Source organism: Tursiops truncatus, chromosome 2 (genome assembly GCF_011762595.2).
Source record: "Tursiops truncatus isolate mTurTru1 chromosome 2, mTurTru1.mat.Y, whole genome shotgun sequence".
Lineage (NCBI taxonomy): Eukaryota > Metazoa > Chordata > Mammalia > Artiodactyla > Delphinidae > Tursiops > Tursiops truncatus.
This window is the reverse complement of record NC_047035.1, coordinates 153,654,844-153,681,993: the sequence shown is the minus strand read 5'-3', so window position 1 is coordinate 153,681,993 and position 27,150 is coordinate 153,654,844. Positions and strand designations below refer to the sequence as shown.

Below are 27,150 nucleotides of genomic sequence, written 5' to 3'. Positions count from 1 at the left end.
TACACAGCCTTTCAGACTGGCTTCTTTCATTCAGCAATATGCATTTAGATTCATGTGGTATACAACAGTTTGTTTCTCCAACCCTATATTAAAGGATATTGTGGTTACCTCCAGTTTTTTGGCAATTACAAATGAAGCTGTTATAAACATTGCAGGCATGTTTTTGTGTGGACATAGGTTTTCTAATGGGTTGAGAAAGTATCTAGGACACACGATAGCTAGAAAATATGGTAAGGCTCTATGTTTAGCTTTGTTAAAAATTGCCAAACTCTCCTCCAACATGGTTTTACCCCTTTGCATTCCCCCACAAGCAATAACTAAAACTTCCTGTTGCTCTGCCTTGTTGCCAGCAACTGGTGTTGACATTGGTTGAGGGGTGGGGTGAGTAAGGGTTAGCCATTCTAGTCATTGTGTAGCGGGGCCTCACTGTTATTATAATATGCATTTCTCTAAGGGCAAATGATGTTGAGTATTGTTTCTTATGCTTATTCACCATCTGTATATTTTTTTTGGTGAGATATCTGTTCAGATCTTCTGGTCATTTTAATTGGGTTGTTTGTTTTCTAATTGTTGAGTTTTAATAGTTCTTTGTTTATTTTGGATACAAGTCCTTCATCAGACTCGAGTTTTACAGAAGCTTCTAACTTTAAACGTCCGATTTACCATTTTTTTTCTTTCATGGATTGTGCTTTTTGTGTCATATCTAAAAACTCATCACTAAACCCAACGTCACACAGCTTTTCTTCTGTTTTTTCTAGAAGTTTCATAGCTTTGCATTTTACAGTTATGTCTCTGATATATTTTTATTTGAGTTTTGAAAAGCGTACGGTCTGTATCTGGGTTTCTTTATTTATATATGACTAGCAAATTATTACAGCACCATTTGCCGAAAATATCCTTTCTCTAGTGAATGGCTTTTACTCCTTTGTCATAGACCATTTGACAGTGTTTCTGTAGGTCTATTTATGGACTCTCTATTCAGTTCTGTTGATCTATGTGTCCATTCTTTCACCAATCCCACACTTTCTTGATTAATGTTGGTTTATAGTAAGTCTTGAAGTTGCATTTTTTCTGTTTCTTTTTTTCCCTCTTTCTCTGTCTTCTCTGGTTTAATTGAGCATTTTATATAATTCCATTTTATCTCCTTTTTTATGATATCAAATATATTTCTTCAAAAATGTAGTGATTGTTCTAGAGTCACAATTTATGGTTTTATCTAAGTCCTCCTTCAAATAGCACTATACCGTTTTATGTGTAGTGCCAGTATCTTATAACCGACTTCCAAATTCCTCATCTCCGTCCGTTCTGACATTCATTTCACTTATCTATGTGCTCTAATCATACAATATCTTGTTACTGTTATAACTTTAAGTAATTATCTTTTAGTTCAGTTAAGAATAAGAAAAATAGACGATTTTATTTTGCCTTCATTTATCTCTTCTCTAATGCTCTTCTTTTATTTACATAGATCCAAGTTCCATAACTAAATCATTCCCTCCTGCCTGAAGAACTTGACTTTTGTGTTCCGTGTTCCATCCCCACAGAGCCTGTGAGAGGAACTGGCATTTTGCTAGTGTTCAGTAATTATTTTATGACTACTGGGAAAGTCTTTTAAATGAGAAAAATGTGTCGTCACATCATATTATTTACAACAGTCATTATCTGTCTTCCCCCGACAGGCTGTAATTTCCACAAATATAGGGACCATATGTTTGTATATCTCAGTCACAATGTCGAGCACAGAGTCTGACACAACTCTATCAATATCTGTTGAACTGAATTGTTACTGCAATCGAAATATAAATGTATATATGCAAACAAGCTTCTCAATAGCATATATACTTTTCATTATCACTTAGTGTATTATTACATCATTATGATAATATATCATTAATGTCATTTAAATTTTCTGAATGGTCCTCATGGAAAAGAAAAGCTTGGGGTACTTTTCTCCAGTTGGAAACTTGGACTGGAAACTAAGAGTGGGCATGACTAGTAATAATTCTTCACGTTTGCCTATTTGTAATTTTGTGAATAGTTTCACACATATTATCCCATTAGAGTCCCATGGGAGCCATTTGCTTTCTCTCTCCCATAGAATGCTTTATTAGCAAATATACTTCTTTCTCTCTATGTTTCAGCCTCTATTGTCTGAGACAAAAATGATAAACAAATTGAACTTGCACAGGAGTCTCATGATTTCATAGCAACTAGGAAATTCTTGTTACAACAGGGGAAAATTATGAGCCCTACATAAACTATCCCTCCAGACATTAGAAATGACATGCATAATTACTGCTATAACTTAAAAATACTTAGATTTAAATTTAAAGTTGAATTATAGAATTTTGATAAAAAGTTGTTATCTGTTTGGTGAGAGAATATTGCATGGAATTTGATATTCCCTGCAGGCTTGTCTATCTCTTGGTTGTCTAGGAAGTAAAATTAATAATCCATGAGCAAATTTAATAATCTTTAATATAAATAAGTGCCCACAAAGCTAGTATTAAAATTTGTACCGAGTTCTAAATAATTACCTCAAAATAATAATTGCTTTTTGAGTTGTTCAAGAAAATTATATCCTCCTCAAAATAAGCAATTGGTACTAAAGGATACTGTGATTTTTTTTTTTTTTTTAATCAAGTAACTCTGTAGTCATTATAAGTCCACAGCTTCCTGAAGGTTGAAGATTTTGCTTCTCTGGATAGCAGGGTCATCTCTGGTGGTGATCCAAACTTAGGCTGAATTAATCATCTTCTTTCTGAAATACAAATAAGCAAGGAGCGTTTTATTTTTGTTATAGCCATGAAGCACGTCAGTGATGCTTGCGTGTTGAAAATAGTGAATACTGATGATCACAGTCAAGAATAACCCAAAATTAAGGGAAGATTTCAAAAGGTCACTAATCCTATGGTCAGTATCCTTCTAATAGGTTAACTTGAAGAGAAGGAAAAACAATAATTTGAGTAAACCCTAGAGACGATGGCAAATGAGGAGATTACATACTCAAGACTAGAAAGTTAAAAACAGAAAAATTGCAGATGGATCTCGCGAGTTTAAGATGTAAAAGAAAATCAAGTGAATGAGATTTAATTTAGATAGACAAAATGCCTTTATAAGAAGAATAATGCCAAAGGGATTTATAAATCAAGTAAATACCAATTAGAAACCAAAATAGAAGAGAAGAACCACAGAGAAGTAGTTTTAATATCAAAGTATATAATGAAAGATTTATATTTTGGAAAAATTCCATTCTTTTGCATAAGAGAGTAGACAATTTGAGAAAGGTTTTTATACTTTACATACAAGGAGAAACTTTTACATTTGAAAGGGGGAGTACAGTAACCTAATATACTCACTCAGGATCTAGAATAATTCAATTTAGTTCAAAAGATGCATTAAGAGCTTACTGACTGTCAGGCTAGATACCAGAGGTAAAAATATTAATAAAATATGATCACTACCTTTGATGAGTTTAGAGTCCAATTAGGGAAACTGACAGGTAATTAGATAATCTCAATATATTATTGTAAATATTAAGTAAATTATATACACTAAGTGACATCAGAGTTTAGACGGGGTTACAAAGATGAAGCAACAGTGGTTATAAATGTTAGATTGTTTCACCTGGATCAAATACACCTCCTTAACATTTTCAAGAGTTCCCTTAATCCCAGGCTTTACAGAACAAAGATTTGTTGATGGGAGCTATAAACAAATCACAAGCAAAAAAAAAACTACAAATAAGATGTAACCAACGGCTAATCACTGACGTAAGTGTAACTAGGAATAAATAACAAATTTCACAAACTGTTTTCTCTGTGTTAGTACAAGGTCTGCTGTAAATTGCTAAGCACATATAGGTTTAAAATAGTAACTGAAAGAAATTTCTGAATTGCTCTCATTAAATGAAAATTTAAGACTTCTTCATATGACCAAAATGGAATACCTAAAATCAGATTTACCCTCAACTGGAAACAACTTAAAAATTGGAAAAATATATGAAATGATAGTTTTCAAGGCACTGGATCTCACGCTGCGAGAGACAATGATCAATGAGACTGGAAAACAGCAAAATTAGCATTATGGCTGCTCCAGCTAACCACCTTGATAGAGTTTCTTAGATGAATAAGGCACCCAGAAGGATCCTGGTGATCTCCCTAAGTTATGGAGAATATACTGGATATATTTCACATGGTTACTCTTCCCCTTCCCCTCTCAGAGCCACAAGCATGGACTGTCATCATGAAAACCTGGTGGGGTTTATGCGTTCCTAGAGGTAAAACTCACAGAAATGTAGGACCCCTCTCCAAGACTGCAGCCCTAAAGGGTTTCTTACTCTCAAGCTAATTCACATTCAACTGCTAGCAATTTGTCAAAATTATTTAATAGTTCCTGTTATTACATTTCTGCAGTGCCTTCTGCTGCAGGTAAGCAGATCTTCGCTGAGACACTCCGGATGCACCTGTCACTCCATATTTCCATGCTCTGAGACCTCAGTTCTCTGATGAGTCCAAGAAATATCCTTGATGTGCAATTTGTTCAGCTTTTTCTTGTAAGGAAGAAGAGTAACTTCTAAGCTCTTTAATTATCAGAGCTGAACCAGAAGTCAGAAATTTACATATTAAAAATACAATTTAGAAAATAATTAAAATATACGAAAGACTTGGAAATAAATCTGACAAAAGATGTGCAATACCTGTGTACTAAAAATAAAACACTGTTGGATAAAATTAAACACTAAAGTATGAGAAGACATACTATATTCATATGCCAGAAGACTTGATATTCTTTAGATTTCAGTTCTCCACAAATTGATCTATAACTTCAATGCAGTTCTAATTTAAAACTCAGAAGGTTCTTTTTTAAAATAGAAGTTGACAAGTTAGTTCTAAAATTCATATGGAAATGCGAATGATTTAAGACATGCGAAGCAACTTTGAAAATGAACAAAGTTGGAGGAATATCAATACTAAATTTCAAAACTTATTTTAAAGCTACAGTAATCAAGATGTTGTTGTACTGGTGTCAAGACAGACTGATGAAATAGGGAACAGAGTATAGAGTATAGAACAGAGCCTAAAAATAGACCCATGCATATAGGGACAACTGATTTTTGACATCTGTGTAAAAGCAATTGAGCGAAGAAATCAATAAGTGGTATTGGAACAATTCTTGTGCAAAACCAAAACAAAATAAATACCTTTAATCTATACTTTGAACCATATATGAAAGTTAACTCAAAATGTATCATAGATCTAAATTTAAAACCCAAAACTAAAAAGACTCTTGGAGAAAATTTTTGTGACTTTAGGTTAAACAAAGATATCTTAGATAAGAGGCCGAAACTTCAACCAAAAAAGAAAAACAATTGATGAATTTGATTTCATCCCATTAAAAACCACTGCTCTTTAAAAGACACTGTTCAGAGAATAACAAGATAAGCCACCAACTGGGAGAAAATATTTACAAATTGTATCTGATTGAACACTTGCATGCAGTACATGTGAAGAATTGCCAAAACTCAACAAAACCCCAATAAATAATGGGCACCAATTTTGAACAGACATTTTTCCAAAGAAAATGTATGGATGGCAAAAAGAAATGTGAAAATATGCTCAAAATTATTAGCCACTAGGAAAATGAAAATATAAAATGCAGTGATATAGTTGTACAGACGTTTATAATGGCTAAAAATGAAAAGCTGTCCGACAAAGCAGGGTTTGACGATCTCGTGGAGGACTGGAGTTCTCATACACTGTGGTACGAAAATAAAATGGTTCAGCCACTATGCAAAACAGTTAGACAGTTTATTAAAAAGATAAGCATACATCTATCATATGATCCAGCCATTCCACTTGTAGGTATTTACCAAGGAAATCAAAACATATGCCCACGCGAAGACTAGTACACAAATGTTCATAACCGTTTTATGTGTAATGACCCCAAGCTGGAAACCACTCAAATGTTCATCAACTGGTAAATGTATAAATAAATTGTGGTTCTTCCATATAATGGCATACTATGAAGAAATAAAAAGGGTAGACTACTGATACACACAACAAACAGTATGCATGCATTTCAGAATAATTATACTGAGCCAAAGAAGCCAGAAAAGAGAGCATACGAACTGTATTACTCCATTTACATAAACATTTTAGAAAATACTACTAATCTATCGGGACAGAAATTATATCATCAGTTGTCAGGGGATGGAGAGAAAGTGGTGAGGAGGAATTACAAAAGGGCATGAGAAAACTTTTGGGAGTGATGGATCTGTTTACTCTCTTAACTATGGTGATGGTTTCGTGGGTAAATAAACTTACTGAATTGGATATTTTAAATGTGCAGTTTATTATTGCCAAGTATCTTTAAGTCAAGCTGTTAATTTTTAAAATATATTTTAAGATAACAAATTATAAGACTTAAAAAAAATAATTTATGTAAACTTGACTATGCATTGAGAATTGTTTGAGTCTGTTATGGATTTAGTTCGGAAAAATTAGCTCCTGAGCTTAGTGCCATCTGGAAAACTTTTTTTTAATACTCTTTGAAGAGCTTTTTAATACATTGTGTGGGGTTACAAAAGAAAAAAGCAATCACTGATTTCAGATATTTCAGTACATGTATATCAACACAAACTCTCATGCAAACAAGCACAGTTTAGAGAAAGACACTATCAATTAATCTAATCGCCATTTGAAAACAGTGTAATGTTCTTTTGTTAGAACATATTATAATTGATTTGTTAAAGTTTGAATGTTCTAACATTTAAATAAAGAGAGATAGAGTATACCAGCATTTTTCTCTTTGTATCTCTTTCTTCTTAGGTGACATCCATATATTTTTAGAAGTATGACGTGATGGTCTTTTGATTTGTCAACTTGACTGTGCTATTGTCCCTAGTTAATAAATCAAAAGCTAATCTGGGTGTTACCGTGAAGGAATTTTGTAAATGCAATTAAAGTTTATGATCAGTTGGCTTTAAGCGAGGCAGATCATCCCAGATAACCTGGGTGGCCCTGGTGAAATCCGCTGGAAGCCATAGAGCTATGCCGAGGCTTCCTGAAGAATGATTGTACCTGTGGATGGTGGCTTCAGCCCATGCCTGGAGTCCCTGCCCATCCCTCCCCACTGCCTGCCCTGTGGAGTTTGGACTTGCCTAGCGAACCTCCACAATGGCATAGAACAATTCCTTGCAAAAAATCTTTTCTTAAGAAGAAAAACAGTTTTAAAAAATTAATATTTTAAAAATATTATTTAAAAAATAATATAAAATGTACCATTTTGAAGTGTACAGTTCAGTGGCATTAAGCACATTCACAGTGTTGAGCAGCCATCACAACCATCCCTCTCCAGACCTTTCTCATCATCTCAAGCAGAATCTCTGTACGCATTAGACAATAACTCCCCATTTCCCCCTGCACCAACCCCTGCTAACCTCTGTTTTACCCTCTGCCTCTATGAATTTGACTCTTCTAAGTATTGCATAGAAGTGTAAACATACAGTGTTTGTTCTTCGGTGTCTGGCTTATTTTATTTAGCATACTGTAATAAATCCCTTAACATATGTCTCCTGGTTCTGCTTCTTTGATTGAACCCTAATGGATAGAGATAGATGTAGATCTAGAATAGATCTAGAATAGATCTATATCTATATGTAGAATACCCCAAAATAAACTAATTCATTCAAAACACAACTTTCCTTGACCAGCCCATCTGGTAACATTCTTTCTAGGCAGAATCAATGGCTCCCTCTTTGCCTCTCCATGTTCCTTAGACATATTCTGTTATAGTAGCTGTTGGTTTGCAAATCCTTCTTCCCCATTTGATTGTGAGCCTTTTAATCTTATTCATCCTTACTCTCCCAGCACCTAAAAAATTCCTGTTGAGAATTAATTCATTAATTAATGCAAATCTATGTATAAAAGTAAGTGACTCAGCACATCAGTATCTTCTCTCTCACAGGGGATTTGACTTTTATTTTTTGCAAAGACAACTATAGTTGAATACAAGCTCCAAGTGAATCGTTTGTCTCTCTGTACCAATGATAATCTATATTTAAAAAGATCACTCGAAATTCAAATCAGCTATGCTACTTGGCTACAGTTACTTAACAATTCTGAGCTGAAGTACATAGTGTTCTCAAAACACCTGTGTTAGCATTCACTCCAAAAATACACACACCACCACACATTGCCAAGGACTTGCTACAACATAAACTTTAGAACATTCCTGTACCGATTCCAGGGCACTATGTAATTCTTACTTTGCTAATGGTAAACTTTACCTTTGAACTTTGACACAACAATGCAATCTGAAGTCTTCAAAAACATTTAGACAGTAGTTGTGAAAACTGGGAATGGCCCAGAGGCATTTTGTACCACCAAATAAACATGCTTCTTATTGGACTCTGTATCTAACCTTTGGGGGATGGTAAATAAGACACGCAGGGGAGACATGACGTTTGAGCCAAACAGCAACTTCAGTTGCTGGAGCTGTGACTGTCCATTGGGAACTGTTTGTGCTCCTTAGTCTAATCCCAGTTGAAATATTCCAGCTCATTTATTGATTTAAACTAGAAAACCTTCGACTCAGGGCATAGGTGATCTTACTTGTCAAGTTAATGTCTGGAGAATACTAGGAGGAGAATTTTATTTGTAATGAATTTGCTTTTCTACGCTTCTTTTTAAAAACTAATAATGAGGAAAATCTTAGTCTTTATTGCATGGCCTGCATGACATTGAAAAATAAAACCGTGCTGATGTGAACCTTGTATACTATATTTCCATTTTCCTTTCACTCAGGCCCCATTCTTCATGTGTGTGTGTGTGTGTGTGTGTGTGTGTGTGTGTGTGTGTTATTGTTGTGCTTGTTTGCTGAACTGAGGCACTTCCACAAATCCTCTAAGTAGATAGCCACATGGAAATCAATAGGAATTTTCTATATTGTATTTTGAAAAGTAAAAGTCCAGCAGAGTATATTTCTTACAGGGCTTACCTAAGAAAAGTTGGTCAGATCTCTTTGTCATCAATGTCACAGCTGAAAATCTTTACATTACTGTAATTGGCCTACCAGGTCTTAACAGAAAAGAATATCCAAAGAGTAGTAAGTACCGAGTGTCACAAAAGGACATCCACATAGATTGTTATGTTTTATAATTAAAGTTTGCTCTGTTGTCTTTCAAAATAGTTTACAAGTTTATTTATTTAACACATTATTTTAAAATGCTGTCATTTTCACCTGTTCCTATCAGGGTAATGACAGTTGTCCCACTGAGACCCACCTGGTTTCTATGCTTTATTTATTTTTCATCTTAGAAAATCTGCAAATAACTCAGATTAATGGTTTTTTGGGGGGGGGGGTGTGTGTGCAAAACAATGAGGATTTATTTTTGTTAACGTCAGGAAATGACTCATTGAGATCTACAGTTTAAAGTTGATGAAGTTATAAATGATGAAGTCCCTATTTTCCCAAGTGCTATGTAATTCTTATAATTTCCAGGAAGGATAATTGTGCATCCTGAGTACCCAATGTATTTGTTCTGATTTATGAGGTGGAAATGTAAACTCATTGCTTTTACTTGAAAGGGTGTGCATTGACAGCTTGGCAGTGTTTGAACTGAGAAAACTTAAAACTGTCCAGGGACCACACCAGCCAACCCACCAAGAATGCAGGACAAATGGGCATCATCGTAACGAGTGCTAATTATTAGTGGACAGGATCATTATGTTCACTGGTGAATTAAAGAAAGAGAATGGTAAGATCTCTGGCCTCTGGCTTTATCAGTTCAAGTCAGAAAGCCATACATCAGAAGTCGAGGGTGCTTTCAAATATTTCACGAACCGAGAACGACTTTGGAGCACAGAGTAAATTGACTTGATACCAAATTCCTATCTGTACCCTTCTATTTAAATAGGTCTCACTGTGATAGCAATGACAACAAATATCAACAATTTGCCCTTTCCGATATCATTTCTTTTTATTTTTTATATTTCTCTTCTTTGGTCTTTCGCCCCTTTGCCCAAGCAATTCTGCAGTGCACGTGTACTCTTTCTTAGCTCTTTATCACACAGTCATTGTGATAAACACACAGCGAGTATCTCCCGTGGACGTAACACTTTACTGAACACTGCAGACACATAACTCAAAATAGAGAGGATTTCACCCTTGACTCCTAGGAACTCAGCTTATAACTAAAGACTCCAGATAAAAATCATTAATAAGAGCTGAAGCAACAGGATATATTCCAAACACAGATCGGTTCCTCCCAGGCTAACAGGGGCCTTGTGGTCAAATGATAGACAAATAACTGTAGGAACTTTAAGTGGGGAGAGAAAGTACCCTACGATTTGATAAGTTGTTATCCTCCTGCACTCATTTTATAAGAGACATTGAACTTGATTCTGTAAAATATGCACTAAGAAAAGCCCTCCACAAGTTTACCAACCAATTGCTTGCCTAAATTTCCAACTGCTTGATAAATCCTCGGTAACTAGGTATCACAGGTATTTCTGTGGGTCAGTGAAAAGTGTACGGAACACAGAGAAGGTATACAATAAGGTATACTGGATGAAAATTGAATAACCATGTTCTTTTCCAATCATTTCACCTGTCATAAGTTTGGCATAGTCGTCTCTACTGGAAAACATGTGCACATGCATACACACACACACACACACACACACACACTCACACACACATACATACACACACATGCAATGTCCACAGATGTATTTAAAATAAATTGCATATGTTTGAAGAAGGTAAAGGAATTGGGTGTTTATAATGTGGATCATATGTGGCACATATATACCATGGAATATTACTCAGCCATAAAAAGAAACGAAATTGAGTTATTTGTAGTGAGGTGGATGGACCTAGAGTCTGTCATACAGAGTGAAGTAAGTCAGAAAGAGAAAAACAAATACCGTATGCTAACACATATATATGGAATCTAAGAAAAAAAAAAAAGGTCATGAGGAACCTAGGGGTAAGACGGGAATAAAGACACAGACCTACTAGAGAATGGACTTGAGGATATGGGGAGGGGGAAGGGTAAGTTGGGACAAAGTGAGAGAGTGACATGGACATATATATACTACCAAACATAAAATAGATAGCTAGTGGGAAGCAGCCGCACAGCACAGGGAAATCGCTCGTTGGTTTGTGACCACCTGGAGGGGTGGGATAGGGAGGGTGGGAGGGAGGGAGACGCAAGAGGGAAGAGATATGGGAACACGTGTGTATGTATAACTGATTTACCTTGTTGTAAAGCAGAAATTAGCGCACCATTGTAAAGCAATTATACTCCAATAAAGATGTTAAAAAAATAAAAATAAAAAATATATATAATGTGGATCGTATATAATTCAGTTGGAGAAGATCCTGTGGAAAATATGAGTTGTGAGCGATAGTTTACAGTGATGGATTGACCAGTCTTCTAGAGAGGATGAGGGAAACGGTTCCAGGTACTACTTCATCTCCTTCTTTATCAGTGGAGTTTTTCAATCATCCTAATCTAGCAGAACATTTCTCCTAGGCTACTGAGATATATTTGCAGGAAACAGCTTTCCCCTCACTTAAAGAAATAGGTTTAACTCCTTCATTCCTAGAATGCTATAATTCAGGAAAAAAGTGAGTTTTCCATAAGGTACTTAAAGGAGGAAAAAGAGATGAATCTATGTGGAAAATTAGATGAAGGAGTAGAAAATTGCATCTGCCATATAAGTCCAACTACATATAGATTATTCCTCCATGAAAAACTGGAAATTTCGTTTAAAAAAGGTACTTGCAAAGTCAGCAGCAGTTCTTAACAATGTCTTTCCTGCTGCTGACATCATATTTTTTCACCCCATAATAAGGGATAATTTGGACCCATTCTCCTTCTCATTTAAAGCTGTCCCTTCCCTTATTTGCATTTCTCCCACTGCTCTTCCCACATGAGAGGTGATTGCATTACTTGTGGAATATGATGAATCACTTCAACAAGAAATACGTGGCATCTGGTGAAGGCTCTTTCTAGCATATAAATTAAGCTTGAATGGCAGCTTGGTCAAAAATTTCCTTTGAAACTGGTCCCTGTGTGGCAGGTAGAATCAAGCATTATCATTTTATCAGCAGGAGGTTTTTCCAAGCTAGCTGATGCCTCTAACCTTTATTAGAGAGAAGTGGGTCACCCCCCTCCCTGAAAATAATTGATGAGATGAAAAGAGAGATCTGGGTGAGGAAACTGGAGAGATGTATTTAATAACTAGGCTGAGATGAGAATTGTTAAAAGAAAAGGAAACACTGGTAACACTGAATGATACTGCAAAAAAGATACCTATGGCTACAAAATAATATCCCAAGGAAGTAGCAAGATAAAGCAGCGTAACCATTCAATCAATTGAGGCAGACTAGCAAATATTTTCCCAACTAAAAAAAAAAAAAATCCCCAGTGGAATAAAGAGAGGCTAGACAAAAGATATTTTTCATCTCTAGTTTGTGATTGTTTTCTGAATTGGAAGGTTTCTTTTTCCCTTAAATCTGTCTCTTAAATCTGGGAAAGGTAGAACCAAAATTATCAAGTTTTAACTTTCTGAAATCCCTTCACTTTGTTTACCTTATGATTTTTAAACATTTTATTTGTGGAAATAATAATTACTCTTCCATCAGGAAATTCAATGTATTTCATAGAAAAGCCAGCAAAGGAACAAAAACATCAAACAAGGGAAGATTCTCCGACATTCCACATGATGGCAGAAGATCTTTTCCTTATTAAGTAGTCAAAGCTTGCAGTTTTGTATTATTCTATTAAATATAGCAAGATAAGCAATCTCCCATATTCTCTAAGCCATTTTAGAGTAATTTGTTCTCAGGACAAACCAGAAGGGATGATGTGTTTTCTTGTGTGAAAAACAAACAACGTCGGGGGAAAAGAAATACCAAAGCCACCTTCCTCAAGTCTTCCTAAATAATGTTGAGATTACAAAAAGTGCCTTTCAAAATCACACTTAAAATGGGATCTTTTTAGACTACATTCCCCAAATGTCAATGATCATTTTTTTATTGTTTATGTTGTTAATCACAGGAGACAAATCCTATAAATGCACTTACGGAACAGGCTGCTTTGTACAATCCCCTTTGCCGATGGAGAGCTTCTTAGAGCTGAAGCTTTTTTCAGAAAATCTTTCTCTGATTTGCAGCATGGCTCTTGTCCACTCAGAACCTTAGAAAAGCACTGGGTCTCTTGCCCCACAACTAGATTTCTAGGCAGAACTAATCCAACAATGCGGTCAGCCCTGGAAGATAGTGATATTTCCTGTCTCATGGTGAGAATTTAGAAAACATGGGCTATAAAACTGAATTTCTCTACAATTTATAAATACAGCACCCCCTCTTATGCCTTTTGGCTATCTAGTTTATTGTCTCTTCACTTTGTCTTTTGTTTGTTTTTTGTGACAATGATGGTAGAATGGGGAAATGCACTCTAGTTTCACTAGCCCTCTACCTTCCTCAACTTCTTAAATTCAAGTTATGGTCTGTTCTCATATTTGCGCTAATAAAGGGAAGCAATGTCTCCTATACAAAGTACAGATTATTACAAAAGTAATGTGCACAATGTAACTTCTCTACCTAAGTATGATATTCACAAAATATTAACTGAGCAAAGCTTAGCAGGGCAATGGTTTACACTAATGCCTTCATTTAACTATGAGAAGAAACCAGCCAGGGAAAATAATAATACCTTCCATTTTTAAATTGCCTTTAGAGTGCTTACAATGGATTCGTACATCAACTATAGCATTTGATTTTCAAATATAACCTTATGTTATAGCTGTACTTGTCAATTTATACATTTTGTAACTGAGACGTTAACTTCTTCCTAAGATCATAGAGCTAGTATTTGAAAGGAGAGGAACTAAAATCAGAATTCTAGCTCCTATTTCCACTATATCAGTTGAAGAGCATAAAAATCATAACTATAGATAGTAACATATGTAACTGATGATTTTAGTTTTATAAAAACATTTGGTCAAGTTTATTTTCAGGGAACTCTACACTGGGGATCAAGGGTCCCACAGTCAACTTGCTCCCTTGTGGCAATGTTACTTTCAGGATATGTTTATTACCTAGATTGAGGAGATGGTGACACAAATATGTACATATGTCCAAACTCATCAGATTTTATACATCAATTAGGGGCTTAATAAAGCTGGGTGAAAAAAAACTTTGAAACTTATGATTTTTTCAAATAATTTCGTTGAAATAATAGAAAATTTTTGAAAATAGAGATGAATTAAAACATTGAAATAAAAAGACCATACTTAGTTTGTGATGTGAGCACAGTCAAGATGCATAAGTATTCAGAGTTTCTCTCTGCTGGAATATCTGTTTGACACCATAGATGCGTCAATCTCACTGAAATGTCAATCTTAGTGTCAATCTCATTGAAACAACATGAAGCCAATCTTGGTGGGCCCACCAGTAACTGCTCAGGGGCCCTAAATGGTTGCAGAGGTGACCATTTCCAACACTTCACTATGAAAACGAATTGATGGTATGATCTTACCTTCAACGCATGTGATAGGTAAAAAGCTCCGGAAAAAAAAAAAAAGTCACTACTCAGTGATTATATGGGAACAAAGCTATGAATTCTTATAAGTGATTATTTCCTAGCAGAAAACATCAGGTTATTTGGCTCAGCTACTGTGCTAATCTATCAATACTTTAACACTGTTTTAATAAAGTGCTAGCATAACGAATTATACAAGGCAGCATAATTAATATTAATGTCAACAGACCTGAGTAATATTGAGATTTCAAAAAGGATACCTTTCCCATGTATTCCTAAAAGCAGTATAGATGCCAGTAGAGGATAATCCCACTTACTATTTATGTGTTCACACATAAAAAGGAAAGTTCAGGATTGATACAGGTAATTTGAGCAAGCCATACCTGCCCAAATACCTTTTGATATTATTAACTAAGTCCCTGCCTTTGGTGTTTCTTATATTCTCCTAGACTTTTAAAACTAGAGGTCCTTAAAGACCATTCAACTACCATTCCAACTAGGATTTTCTATTGAGGAAAATATAACCGGAATCACTGAGACTTGCTCAGGCAGAACCGAGGCTAGAACCCCACTTTTCTGACCACTATCAAATTGTTTTATCACCAGGTTATTTCACATACATTTCCAAGTTTATAACCTTGGGATTGTTTGTCAAGATACCATAGTGACATACTAGATTTCATAGAATTCAGAAAATTTTATGGCCATTCAAGAAGTTATTGCCAAAACCAAACCTAACCAAACCAAACCAAAACACGATTATAACACTGGTTTCTGTCTGCAATATTAAGACTTGAATAAACCTTCCAGACTTGGGGGTAGTGTAGGAAAATAGAAGGCAAGTAAGAAGATGGGAAACAGAGCATATTGAAGTTTTTCTTCAATCCACTGGTTGATGAGAAAAATTGTATGCATAGAAACATGGGAGATGGTTTCTCCATCACTATGTCTGAGGTTATAGAATTTAGCATAAGATTGGATGACTTTGCACCTTTAGTGGGAGGTTTTTTAGTTGGGTGGTAAAGAGATCTCAAGGAAATCTTTAAGGGTCATGTCTCAGAGCTGCAAATCTGTCCAACAATCCTGCATAGATGTCCCATTTTACAGATGAGGAAAGTGAGTCAGAAAGTATCATGGCCACTTAGGTAGTTGGGATTTAGTGATTAATTCCATGACATTTCGTGTTCTGTTTACTAAACCAGCATCAATGTAAGATTGCCCCTCTGATGGTATCCCATGGGTTTTATCTCAAGTATAATGTCATAAACATTTTAAATAACTTTGAGTTAATTATGTATTTCCTTAATTAAAATCAGAGATCTGTACTAATACCCTGATAAATTATAAAATGTTCCTTGTACTTGTCATCTTTCCCTTTTTCTTCCACACCATTTAGATGTTGCTTTGTCACATGAATTTATCATTAGCATACAGAGTGCAGATGGGGGACCCTACAATCCTGTGATAATTTAAATTGAGCAGTTTGGGGTTTTTTTCTAGCCCCACTAGTTTTCTTGAGGCCTGTCAACTAAAACTACATGTTCCAGACATTTTGTGGTTTGATGCGTGAAAGTAATAACAGGTTTAACTTTTTAAATTAATTCTCTAAATAAATATGATAGTTTGACATCCAGATTTTCCTTAACAATAAAGAAGACAGTTATTACTTAATTTTAAGCAATTTTAAACAGTGTTTCCAATAGAAGTTATTTATTTTTCCAGAACACTAGTAAATTTTAAACAGCCTTTGATTTACAAAACTTCCATGCTTCGTTTTGTGTGTCTGCATAAATCAAAGTGCAACTGTATCTTTCTTGACAATTATCACTTTAAAAAGTTTTTTTAATCTTAGACTGTGGTTCCAAATTTGAGTTGATGTTCCATTGCATTCTCTCTGTTGGCATATAGATCCTTTTAATGTAGTTTAAGAGAGAGTGATTGAGCACCTCAATGCGAGAGGAGAAGAGAGAAGAGGAGAGGAGAGCAGGGTAGGGGAGGAGAAGGGAGAAGAGAAAAATTTTAAGACACGGGATTTTGCAATGTACTTGGTATGTTGCCCCTAAACAAGAAATTTGTCAATATTTTGACATTTTATTTCAAACTACAAGAAGCAGAAGCTATTATCAACATTGGAGTAGCAACCTTTTTAAACAGCATTTTGAAATATATTTTTCCATGCCATACATCTAAACTAAACTCTTGTGCATGATTATAAAGTTAATGATTCTCATAGACCCACAGGGCCTTGACCTGAAAAGGATCTTGAAAGTATGCAGAGCTCCTGGCTTTTGGCAAAGAAGGTGATCATTATATCCATATTAAAGATAACGCACTGAGGAATCATGTGTGTAAGGGGTTTTTACAGTGTCCCGGAATAACTCTGTACCATCTGCGACTTGGTTTATATGAATAAAGAGGTGTTCATGTCAACAAACTATTACTTTTAGTAGAAGTCTATAGAGAGGTATATCTTCATCATGAAAGGGGCATCTGATTTAACTCTCTTGATTTGTGAATTGAATTCTTATATGTTAAATAGCACGGCCCAAATTACAGGAATAAGAAATAAAGCCAAGGTCTCCTGATTCCCACCTGGGTGCCTTCTCCTTTACTCCACATATAAATTTGAAATGGGCAGTGATGGATGGCTTTGATGTTTTTTGAGTTCTGTGTCTGAATATAGTTATTTCTTTCTGATTTCTGCAGCATAGATTGCCCATTCCATTCCTGAACCACCCATTTTTCCTTAGTTAGCTTTTGATGGCTTTTATAGCTTTGTCCCATCGTTCAATGTGAGTCTTTTGGTCTGAGAACAGGGTATTAAGTCAACTTGAATTGCCCACAGTGACTGACATAATACTTTGTTCATAAAAATGCTTAAAATGGATTTCATTGATTAGGAAATTGATAAAAAGTCATTACATGTGATACTGAATTTAGAATAAGATATTCAGTTCTCAAAATATTTAGATTTAGTAAGTACCCTTTTAAAAATGCTAACATGACATTAAGGAATTAAATAAAAATCAAAAATGATTTTGCTTAACAAAGTCATTTGTAAAAAAAAAAAATTCTCTCCTGTGCCTTAAACTATTTCCCATATAATGTTTTTTGTTTTTTTTTTCTTACTGTACGCGGGCCTCTCACTGTTGTGGCCTCTCCCGTTGCAGACCGGGGCACGAACCCGTGTCCCCTGTATCGGCAGGTGGACTCTCAACCACTGCACCACCAGGGAAGCCCACCCATATAATTTCTTGATAAGTATTTTTGATTAACATTTATCTTCACAAAAGGAAACAACGGATTGCATGAGAAAATAAATGATATAAAGTAAAATACTTGCTATGTAGAACGCTCAGCGAATAATCTTTCAGCACAATAGTTCTCCTAAATAATAGTTTGCCCCTTATAAGCAACATTTAAGAAAATAATTTTAATTAAAATATTTTAAAATACATCAAGCATTTCTTGATATTATAAAACAGAAGACTTCTAAATGGAATTTAACATTCTCACTAAAAGCCCCAGAAGACTTCATTCTTAGTGACTGTTTCTGGTTTTTTTGATTATTTCCCTTCCCTTTAACTAAGACGTCAGCTATCACTTGCTGCTGTCAGTGTAACTACCCTTAGAAGTATATTTCCTCTCTTTAAGTTCTTGATGCAGGTGGTCTGCCAGGTTTGTTAGAATTGAGCTCAAATTATGTATAAACACGCTCTGGAACCCGAGTCCTTTAAGTAGTAAATGAATTTTAATTCTTGGACTTTATGAGTTGGATTTGGCTTCTCAGTGACCAGTTTTAACTAAATTTGTCATTCTTCTCTGTGTCCTAGATATATAAGAGATTGATGAATTATCAACGTTTAGGATAGCTGAACTGTAAATCTATCAGATCCCCGATATTACAAATTTTACCTGCCTGATAAAATATTTGTTTCTACTATGTTATAAAAGGCACTCTGTATGTTGTATTCTGATACTGGTTATATTATATTAGTTCGGGGGTCCCCAACCCCCGAGCTGCAGACCACCGGTACTGGTCCGTGGCCTGTTGGGAGCCGGGCCGCACAGCAGGAGGTGAGTGCTGGCAGGCAAGCCAGCGAAACTTCACCTGCCGCCCCCATTGCTCTCATTACTGCCTGAACCATCCCCCCCACCCCGCCCCGTCCGTGTAAAAATTGTCTTCCACAGAACCAGGCCCTGGTGCCGAAGAGGTTGGGGTCCGCTGTATTAGTTAATAGAGACTTACTAATATCGATCTTTACTCCTTCTCAGGTGTTGAGTGTGTCTTCTCATGGGTCTTGGCTGATTGCAAGTAATGCCAGCAACTCAGCAGCCTAGGTATGCGTCACCTTTACAAAACTGTCCCATCCGTGCTGTCCAATTTCTGACAACACGCTTTTCCTCACCTCTCCCAAACTCTCCAACTTCTCAATTTTCTTCATCCAATAAACTCTCCCTTCTTATTTTGCTACAAGTTGGTAGGATTGCTACTGTCTAAACTTTTCCTCAACTCTGCTCTTATACGGTAGGTCCATGAAGGGCTGATGGAATAGGTTTTTTGTTTGTTCGTTTGCTTGGAGGAATTATAGATTCATAGTCAATGTGTTTATATATGATGCATGGTGTGGATCAAACTCACCATTTTTTTTTTTTTTTTTTTTTGCACATGGATATCCAATTTTTCCAGTACCTTTTATAGAAAGAGTATTTTTTCTTCACTGGATTGACCTTACATCGTTGTCAAAAATCAGTTGTCCCTATATGGATAAGTTTATTTTTTGGCTCTCTACTCTGTTCCATGATCTAGTAGTCTGTCAAAATATCAGAATGGTGGTAGTCAGTTTTTAATGAATATAACAGTGTCCCTTAAGCTCAAAGCAGTGATTCTCTTTTCACACAGGTAATCCTAACAAACTTGTTTTGAAGTGCTGCCTTTAATTACTGGCCCCAGGGTCTGGATTTTTTAAAGTTGTTTATATATTAAGTGCTTATGTTTGCTGAGACTCAGGGCTCCCCTCAAAAAGCACCATGAACCTCCTTCCTATCCAATTCTTTAGACGCAAGTATGGAAACATGTGTTGAGAGAAGGAAATATGGAAATTTTAGCTTCAGGTAAATGCTTCTTTTTTTTAATTCCTTCAAAGTTCAGCAGGAGATAAAGATGGGTATTCAAGTGAAGTTGAGGAGCTGGAAGGACATTTGAGATAACATTGTTTAACATGGAGCAGACCATGGCTAAATGTGAGGGTCCCAAATAATGTTTAAAGATGTGTTGGCTTTGGAAAATCATTTGCAATGAAGCTCTGAACACGATATTTTCTAAAGAAAAGCCAATTAGATTCCATACATAATATTTTATGAATATTAACATGTGTATATATTACAATTAATTGCATATATATTAATTCAGCATGCATTAGCATCTATACTTAGTCACTCTCAAATTTGGTTAATTCAGGAATTATTAGATACAAAGAAAATCTAGAAAAATTACATTCAACGTTGAATATAAATTCAAAATTTATGTAACAAATAATATTTATGTTACAAAATTTATGTAACCAAAAATACATAGTTACTTCTTCTACCCAAATTATAGGTCTTGTCTTCTACTTTATTAAACTATTTTCTATTAAACTCTTTTCTATTCTATTTCTATTAAAGAATTTCTATTAAAACTTCTAGATGTCTTGGGAAAAACACTATTCAAATACTTTGAATAGACCAAATAAAATGAGCATACAATATCAGACCATACAATATTAGTAAAGTAACGATATAGTGGAATAATACTCTTTACAATGACAGCCCTGGGGACCAGGATCCTTAAGTGACTTACTAAAAGATACATTTAGCTAATAAATTGCTGGGGCTGATAGTTACACATCCACCCCACTTTTCTCACCCTTCCAAGTAGCGGTTAAAACCAATGTGTTAAAAGGCCTGTACTTAACAGTTAGGATTGCGAAGATTGATGAGAATCTTATCTCCACCCTCAAGAAGTTTAGCAGGAGATAAAAGGCGATGTACACATAAATATGGAGCATATATGTATGGTATTTGTGGCCTGAGAAAGGGTCGCAAATGGAACTGAGTTCAAGTAATGGGAGAAGGAAAGGAAGAAAAAGAGGAAGAGGACATGGATGGGGCAACAACCCAAAGCAAGGTCTCTTCAGATTGAGCCAATCAGTAGAGGCCCTTGAAGTAATTCTTGCAAGTGGGAATTCGAAAGCTGAGGGTAGAGAAGGAAAAGGAACAGGAAAACATGTAACGATGAGGCAAGTAAGTCAAACGGGAAGACACCACATTTCTCTCTGCCACAGTCCTCCACGCACACACCCGCGCTCCCCAGAAATGTTACACTTCTGTGAAGCCCGGCTCTGCTCCCGTCGTATGACTGCAGCTGACACATGGCAGCAGGCACTTCTGCAACCAATATCTGCACCTTGAGGAAGGGCCGTCCTCGCAGGCACCGTCCCATTGCAGTCCACGTGCAACGAGAGGAAAACGAAACTTGATTGTTTTGTGATCAGCATTTGTGAGAAACAAGCTTTGTGTACCATTCCAACACTGATTTTTACACTTTTCTGTAACTAAAGGTGGAGAAAGCTTTTAGTAAAAGCAATCCAGATCCCCAGCCTCATAACATGAACATTATGGCCTGGCTGTTTTCCAGTTTCTCTGTGATAGGAGACAAGCACCCTCCAATTTAATAACTAAATTCATGTTTTCCTCCTGCAGCAGCTTGTGCAATGATTGAAGTCAGAAGACCTTGGCAGCCTCTAGCACTGGCAAATAGAATGTGGCATTCTCATCATATGATTAATTAATGTTCCTGATTCAGGGAGATATAGCACCGCTTTACGTCCCTTGTGTTATTGAATAACCTCACGCGCATTGTTTCGCAGGCACTTTTTACATCAATGCAGGTAAATCCCAAGGAACCGGCCACAAAAGCCTAAGTTTCTGCTGAAGCCCTGCGTGAGTGACTTGAGGATGTGCCTGGATGGGAGAGAAAAGAAAGGAAAAGAAGGAGGAAGGAGAACCTGTGTTAGCCAATCCATCGTTTCAGAGAATCGTTTTACTTCTTGCTTGTCCATGGTTTGCAGTCTTATTTGGTGTTTTGTTAATAACCTTTTTCCTTATTCACACGTCAAGAATGATAAAAATGGGACTTCCCTGGTGGCAGTGGTTAAGAATCCACCGGCCAGTGCAGGGGACATGGGTTTGAGTCCTGGTCCGGGAAGATCCCACATGCTGCGGAGCAACTAAGTCCGTGCGCCACAACTCCTGAGCCTGCGCTCTAGAGCCAGCGAGTCATAGCTGCTGAGCCTGCGAGCCACAACTACTGAAGCCTGCGTGCCTAGAGCCCGCGCTTCACAACAAGAAAAGCCACTGAAATGAGAAGCCCATGCACCGCAACCAAGAGTAACCACTGCTCGCCACAACTAGAGAAAGCCCACTTGCAGCAAGGAAGACCCAACACAGCCCAAAAAAGAAAAAGGTAAAAATAAACATCCCAGCAGACAGTCAAGAAACCTGCCTATGTGATCCTTGGAAGTTATACCAATTGGCCCCTCTATCAACGGTTTCAAACCATAAAGCTATTCTCCAGGGTCCAGCGAGTATAAATAGGATGCTTTGGAGAAACCATCGAGGAGATGTTATGAAACCAAGTGTATTCATCTCTCATTTCTAGCGTATTCTGGACCCAATAAGAAAGAGCGACACTGTGTCGTCTAACAAGTTGTCTGAAGTACTGCAAAACAAACAAAAAGGACAAATTTATGCCATACTTGCTACTTGGCTTTTCTTCTTAAAGTTGAGTATTGAAGTATTATAGTTGCACCTTCCCTCCCAAAAGGAGCAAATGTCTTTCTCACCGTTAACTGAAGTAATGAGCTATTCAGTTAGAAAATGATCACATCTTTTGAGAAATCTATTCTCTGTATCATTAGAGACTTGGGACTTTATCCCTTCAGACTACTTTTGGGACTTCTAGGCATCGGAGAAGTGCTCCGGAGAAGTCTCAGTCCCCAGTGAAGAGCTCATCAGACCTAGGAAACAGCCTTATCATGTTGCATGATTTCCCGGGTGAAAGGTTAGTAGAGAAAGAAAGTCAAGGAGAACGACAAATTGTGCCACAAACAGAAACTGAAAAAAAAAAAAAAGTCCAGAGAATTACCAGGAAATAGTAACCAACATGTGTAGTGTTAGAGAAAGAAAATGCATTTGTTTATTTTTAAACCACTTTCCCACTCTGCCTTCAATATAATACCCATCATAGAATCACTTTAAGTTTGCTTTTTTACCAAATTGAGATGCTTTCAAATGGAAAAAAATACCTATATGTGGGTAATATAAAAGAAATAGATACTGACAACTCTTGAATAATTCAAGAATCTGCTGAAAAGATTTTGAGAATTCTACTTTCACAAAACCCCAACACTGAGATCCTTAATGTTGCTTACTAGTTAAACTCCTAGAGTACTGATGAGGATTATTGAATTGAGCTAAGGTAATTGGTAACAGTCATGGAAAGGAAAAATAATTCTGGCTAAAAGAAAATGACAGTCTCAGTGTTTCTCCTTCATTTTGTAGTTAAGTTATGCCTAGTAAAAGCACAGACTCTCGTAACCACATGGGCATTACTGAAATATTATGTTTCTCAATCCTCCAATGTACTTTGCTTTTTATTTCTATTTTCTTCTAATCCCCAAATATTTTTGTTTGCCTTTCTCTCTAGAGTTTAGTACATTTCTGTATCCTCTAAAATCTCTAATGCATTTTTAACACTCAGTAAATTTTAATTAAATATAGAAGTAAAAATACATTCCAGAAATTAGTATTTATTTTCTACTATCTTAAAAAATTTACATGCCAGTAAATGACAGTCAAAACTGAAAATTCTGACAGCATTGACTAGTGCTGGCTCAGGAAATACAAGTTCGCTAAAATTTGAACCCAAAATTGCTATGTGGCATGGACAGAATTTTCACTATTCTTGACTCACTTTCTCCCTATTAAAAGAAGTAATTCTTCCTTCACAGGAAAGCCAAAAAGGCAAACATGATGCTAGATAAGTTTTGTTTTTTTCTGAGAGAAATAAGGCATTCTCAAAATTCAAGGCATCATCATTATTCATGCTCCTGACATCTATTATGATAGTAGAAGATATTATATTTAAACTTTTCTTCTGTTTTCCCCAAAAAGGCATTTAAACTAAGATTATAGCCTATCAAATAATTATTATCAAAAAAAGGTGAGAAAAGAAAAGAATTATGACCCAGGAAGCAGGACATAAGTAGTGAGTCTAAATACGAATTTGTGATACCACTGCTTATTTTTCTTCTCTAGAAACATGCGTCCAGTTTTAAATATACAATGTCGGTATTAGCAAAGTACATTAAATCATCACGTAGCTTATTATGGATCCAAAGTGGTTCTGAAAATAAACTTGCGTTAAGCAGAATCAGTCATATTGGTAGTATGGAAATTTGGGTTCGGTTATAGTTCCCTGTCAACCAAAAAGTTCAGTGTTCACTGAGAAAATAATAAAAAATAAAAACCCACTGGGGAAAATTCTGCTCCCTTTAGTATGCAGAAAGCACATACTGGAAGTAGCTTCACCTGCCAGTTGTGATTAATTTGCTATTTCTTACAACGTCTCACTTTGATTATTAATGATAATGATTTGATTTATGAGTTCTGTCCACTGAATATTCTCAATTTCCAAAGATGTACCCTTTTGGAAAAAAAAAAAAGGAGAGGAAATAAAAAGCTGTTGGGGAGATAACGACTCAGGTAACGCAACGTGGCATCATTTACCTCTAGACTGTGGTTCAAATCTCTCTCCCCACGTTTTCTTAAGGTGTACAGGGAAATCTAAAGGCCAGGGCAGAGATATTGTATACAATGAGTGAGAGAGGAATATCACGATCGCATCTCTGTTCTGAGGTTTTGTCTCTTTATGTGTTATGGGAATGGAGAACATTTGGGACCAGGGCTTCTGGATTTTAAGGCTTTTCTCTGTGCAGAATTATAACATGTAAACCCTGCGACATGAATTGCATATTAACATTTTGTCATTCATGCATATATTAAGAAGCTGAGATGTTTAAGACTGTATGAAAAGATGTTGGTTCTCAGAATAGAATTACAGAGAATTAAGGCAATTAGAACTCTGAGGAACCATACACAGCGTTGTTAGAATATCATATTTTCTACCAGCTGACCTCCTCGTTGATCACAGAAAAGAAAATTCAGTAGAAATTAATTTGGAGCTTTTCACAAATGCAAAAATAACTCAGGAATAATTGATTTTTAAAGGTTGAAAATTACAAAGGCTCTCATTTTCCTTGAGAAATATCTTCTAGGAAAATAAGTGTAAGACAGAAAAATAATGTAATCATCTTTGCCCAGATCATACCCTCCACTGGGAGTCTGAGGACCTGAAAAGATTTCAGAGTCCTCAGCACTACCTCAGTGAAGTACCCACTGGGAATTTATGAGCTTCTGGCCCCACTAAGTTTCCATAGAAAAAGTATTAGTAATAGCTTATCTTATTAATAGTAGAGCTTTCCACAGGCTAGACGCCTTAGATACATAATCTCATTTAGTCCTCACAACAAGACAATGAGACAATTACTGTTATCCCCATTTACAGATGAGGAAAGTAAGGCTCAGAGAGATTAAGTGACTGCCCCAGGTCACACAGCCAGACATGGTGCCGACTGAGGCAATTGGATCCCACTGCTCTGTCGTGGCACCCTGCCTCTTCTTTATCCCTTGTAAAAGGACAGTAATGACATGGCTACAAACTCTACTTTCTAACACTACACTTTGTCATAAATGAATTCTATCTCCTGCTGACCACAGGAAAAGCCTATCCCTTAGAATGAGCTCAGAATGAGGGTGGTAGCTTTTAGCAGTTGGTGGAAAACAAAGAACAGCTGCTACTCCAGTGGCTTGCGTTGAGTCTGATAAGGTTCCTAAATCTGAGAAAAGGATCCCTCAGTGCCTCGAACTTTTTAGAAATCTCCTCTCATTTCCATGTCTAGAAGTTCTGTACCTAGAGCCAGCTAAAGTGTTCCATTCACACATAAAAATCTGGTTTACGATGCCAGAACACTGGTTCCCCCGCCTGGGGCGCTTGTTCAAAATTCAGAGAGCTGAGACACTCTCTGAGACTCTGATTATTAAACCTGAGTTTAAGACTCCACATTGGCATTTTAAGCTCCCCTGGGTTGGGCTGAAATGAAGCAGAGAGCCTGGAAGACTATGTGGGAGCATCCCCTTAACCTCTGCTTCCTGGCTGTTTTTTACTTCTTTGAGTCTAACAGATAGAGTTTCCAAAGCTCCATCATTCTATACTCTCAAAAGGCAATCTCTTCCACTCTCTTGGTTTCAAGTGCCCATGGATATGCTGGTGATTTTAAAGTTTATCTTTCCATTCTAGACCCCTTGCTCATTCGAATCTCATGACTGCATTTTCAAAATCCACATTGTTCTTCCTAAACCTCTTCTTGTTCCTATGTTGTGTTGCACTGCACCTTGATAAAGATAGTTCTATCTCATCTTCTCCATTCAGACAGTTAATGCTGTAACTCAGGTCCTTGTTACCTCTTACCTGGATTACGATGACGAACTCCTCACTGGTCTCCCTAACTTCATCCTGATCACCCTCAAAACCATCCTCCTCAGTGTCACCAAGGGAACTTCACGTATCGTGTTGCTGCCTGCTTAAAATCTTTCCAAGGTTCCCAAACCTTTACGCATAAAATTTGACCCTGCCTTTTTCCCTGGCCTAATCTTATGACAGTCCCATCTCACACATTATACTAAGTAATTGAATACTTGCATATAACACCCTCCATGCCTTCACTGAAGTTATTTCCTCTGCCTAGGAAGCTCTTTCAACCTCCAACCCTACTTACCCAATTACAGCGCCCTCAACAGCGTGCACCTTAAAGCAGGAAGAAACACTTTGGATTTAAAGTATCCTGAGTTGGAACCCAGTTCTGCCTTTTCTAATTGTGGGACCTTATGTAACCTACCTCACCATGTTAGGAACATGAAATATAATGTGGCTGAAATATATAGTATGACACCTATATCCTGCATAGCTGTGTGAATTTGGGCAGGACACTCATCTCTTAGTGCCTCCATTTCTATGTCTGTAATTTATTTAAGTTGAACTAGATTTAGGAATTCTCTGAACTCTCATGATGCACAGCCAGTGTTGGTTGTTCAGATTTACCCTTTCTAAAGCACTTTCATAAGCACCTACTTTGTCCCTTATGATGACCCTGTGAAGATGTTTCACAAACAGTTAATCAACTAGTTTTAGGTAACAGGGCCAAGAAGTGTGACTTAGTTCATTCACAGACCTGCAGGATTCCTAGCTCAGTACGTCTACACTCTACCACAGTGCTTGGCAGCAGGCTCATGAGTCACTGTGGAGAAGTCACATGTTGAAACAAAACAAATCAAATAATTCATTATATATGCATATATTATTCATATAAATTTATTTATTTAAAGTAACTTAAACCAAAATAGACTCACTCTGTTCTTATATCAAAGACAAG

General features: G+C 36.4%; 1 long non-coding RNA gene across 1 annotated transcript in view; it reads left to right on the top strand.

Annotated features, from left to right (window-relative positions):
• Positions 1-27,150, top strand: part of LOC141277885 (uncharacterized) — a 131,138-nt gene that overhangs the window by 86,792 nt on the left and 17,196 nt on the right. Inside the window, exon 2 of the long non-coding RNA XR_012329755.1 lies at positions 18,833-18,898. This is a non-coding gene — a long non-coding RNA (uncharacterized lncRNA). The remainder of the gene's footprint in view (positions 1-18,832; positions 18,899-27,150) is intronic.